General features: G+C 23.5%; 1 protein-coding gene across 1 annotated transcript in view; it reads left to right on the forward strand.

The window, feature by feature from the left end:
• The window catches only part of LOC108692844, a 22637-nt gene that overhangs the window by 8529 nt on the left and 10446 nt on the right, over window positions 1-3662 (forward strand). The window lies entirely within an intron of this gene.

The raw sequence follows: 3662 nt of genomic DNA on the forward strand, positions 1-3662 counted from the left end.
ATTATATATAGTATATTTTATTTATTCAATAATTTATTTATTCAATATCTCGAACTAATCTGTTCCAGGTGCAAACATTTTCAAAAACTAATTTTAATCAAGATCTAGACACTTTATATGAAATTCAAATATTGATAGAAAGGCATAAAGGATATCTTGAGCATATCGTACATTACATTAAGAAATGGTTTTTCTACTGAAGCGAAGATTTCATGTGAAGTGATCTGATTAATCAAAAAGATGAAATGTAATACAAAACACATATTTGCCCCTATATGAATTTTATAATAATATTATTTTTATCTATTATCACCATCTTGTAAACATTTTTTAATTATTTTTAATTATTTTAATTTAATTTTCTAAAACTTTTCAATATTTTTATAGTATATCTTGGGAAACTATTAGTGAAGTCTTTTGACATAAATTAATCGTCTGTAACAGTCTATTGACAAATAATTCATATAATATTACATAATATATTAAACTCTTTGCATGCATGTGTAAAATATTTTTATAAACGCTAAAACTTTATTAATTACATTTAATACAGAGCAATTGTAGTTAAATTATCTCAATTGATAAATATATTATATAATATATCTATATTTTTAGATTATATGTATATGTGTATATAATAGTGTCGTTATTTAATAACAATTCCTAAACAGTTAATAGCATTATTATTATTATTATTATTATTATTATTATTATTATTATTATTATTATTATTATTATTATTATTACTATCTTTATAGATGTTTGATTTGGAATAGAAAACATGAGATAATGTGTGTCACAATGTTATTTTAAAAAAACTGTTATTTTAAAAAAATGTTATTAATTAAAAAAACAGCTAAATAATAAAGATATATTCATTTAAACAATAGTTATTGTTATAATCAATAAAAGCATTTCTGTAGATAATTTTTTATTATTCATAACTTTTATTTTTTTTTTGTTTACATTTACACATTTTTGCTTACATTTACACACTTTAAATAAATTAACTTCTCTAAAAAAAAGAAAATGAAGTTCATTTATAAAAGAATGTTTTCGTAAAGCATTGATCGGCAATAGCTGCAATTTTCGAGAAAAAATCATATCAGACATATGCATAAATATCATAGAACAGTATAGAGGAAACATGAATCGACAAATTAGTAGATAACCGAACACATAGAGAGAAAGGAGGGAAGAGGGGAGAGGGGAAGAGAGGAGAGAGAGAGAGAGAGAGAGAGAGAATCAAAGTTGGAGGAATAGAGAAAATATAAGAAAATAAATATCTTGAGAAACTAAATAATAAAGCTTAATTTATACTTTTGTAACTTTTCTATTTTTACCATTATATATTCTTATATTTTTCTACCTTTTATTTTAGGTTTTTATCTTAATATTTATAATGGCAAAAATGTGAACATGTTGTTTCAATCTAATGATAACTATATTAGAAATACTAGAATTACGTAGAATAAATGATAAATTTTATAGAAATGTAAATACGTGTAAAAAATCTTTTAGAAAATTTGAGTTTGCTCTGAACATTTTTATGTTATAATCAATTATTTGTTACACTGTCAGACAATATTTGACATTGCGATTAAGAAATCTTATTTCATCTTTTTTGAATCTGGTAATTAATCATTTATCATTTATACAATAATTAGATGCTTAAATATTATAAATAATGTTAGGAAATCTTGTGCATGCGCGCGCGCGCGCGCGTATATATATATGTGTGTGTGTGTGTGTGTGTGTGTGTATGTGTGTGTGTGTGTGTGTGTGTGAAAGAATCGAAGCAATAACACCTTCTTGAGAGATATATTGAATTTTCCATTAAAATGTAAGAATTTTTTAAAATGAATTGTAGCATGTAATCTTGTTATGTTATTTTTTATATTTATTAAATATTTATTATTATTGTTATTAATATTTATTATTATTGAATTTCTTTATGCAGAGCTTCTCATTTTCAATTTTTTGTAATGTTTTTTTTTGTCGAGGATTTTATTCAGACCGATATTCAGAATCGGTACTTTACTACGTAGGATACATAGACAATCCTAATGATGATGATATCACAAAATTGACAAGGATAAACGCCTTAAAAGGTGTATGTAATCTTGATAACAAGAAATGTAAGAAAGTGACCGCGCTTAAATTAAGCAAATATCTCGCAGATCCCAAAATTTACAAGTAATAATCTTATATTTATAATTATTTCGTAAATTGTATTTGTGTGTGCATGCGTACACGTGCATATGGATACATTACAATCGATTCTCTATTTCTTCAAATTGTTGAGATCAAATATTCATCGTTTATTTTCTATATAAATCAATTTCCATTCTTATTTAATAATGACAGAATAAATATGATGTTACAAGCAAAAATATAAGTACAATAAAATGACAAGCTGCACTACCAACATCTTTCTTCATTTTGTTTCTTTATTGTAGTATTATTATGTGATGACATAACAACTTTTACACTACAGTGTACAACAGCAGAGCAGAATAAAAATTTAATTTTACGAAGTTATACCGCTTAATAACGTATAACAAGATTACGGAACGTAAAAATACAAAATTTGATAAAATAGGAAGTCAGTTATTGTATGAAATATGTATGCATTCTTTCTTAATAAATATATATTTTAGAATTCTATAAAAGGAAAAATTTATTTACTGTGCCGGTATAATGGCAGCCAATAGGACTATTTGGGATAAAATGTTCAAATTATATTCAATAAAAAAAGGAAAAAATGGAAACGAATGGAATTATTGAAAGGTTTGAGTTGCGCTGAAAATCCTGATATCAACATCAATTATTTAAATATATTAGCATTGAATATTTCATTATTTCACAATAATGCGCATTTTTTTATCTTCAAGTGTATTCTTGAAAAGCACACATGCAACGATATCCTTGATTACATATTAAAAAATTTTATGATTATGCTTCCTAGATAATAGTATTCCTCTTTGTAAACGTGCTACACTGTTTTCTTAATCATAAGTATTAATTATTTTGTTTTTATAGATCATTTACTACACATGCAGTGATAAAACTTATTCTTGACAATGTCAATTTATTCTTACGAACAAATTGACAAGTAAATTTCATAATTCTAAATTTATGATTAGTGATCTATTGACTATAAAAATCGATTTAGCCCTTAAACTACAATATCCAAATTTAAAAAAATAATATATCGTTGCATAATAATAAATTAACTATTTATTCAGTATCTCGAACTAATCTGTTTCAGGTGAAAAGATTCTCAGAAACTATTTTCAATCCACTCATTTTATCTGAAATTAAAAAATTCATGTACAAGAAAAGAATATCTTACAAAGTTGATATTGATGACAAGTTTTATTTCAGAGAAGAAGATTTAATTGAGAATTTATTATTGATACGTTCACAAAAAAGTTAATCTGCAAAAAACAAAATTTAAATTTACTAATTAACTTTATAATAATACTATCTGTTCAGATATTAAATTGTAAATAACTAATCTATTTAATTATACTACTAATTTATTTTTGATATTTTTCAATAATTTTATAATATTTAGTATTTTATTAATAGTTTGAGAAAACTATTGACATAACTTTCTGACACATTAATCTTTTATCAATGAGAAATAATTTATATAT

This window comes from Atta colombica, unplaced genomic scaffold (assembly GCF_001594045.1).
Source record: "Atta colombica isolate Treedump-2 unplaced genomic scaffold, Acol1.0 scaffold83, whole genome shotgun sequence".
Taxonomy (NCBI): domain Eukaryota; kingdom Metazoa; phylum Arthropoda; class Insecta; order Hymenoptera; family Formicidae; genus Atta; species Atta colombica.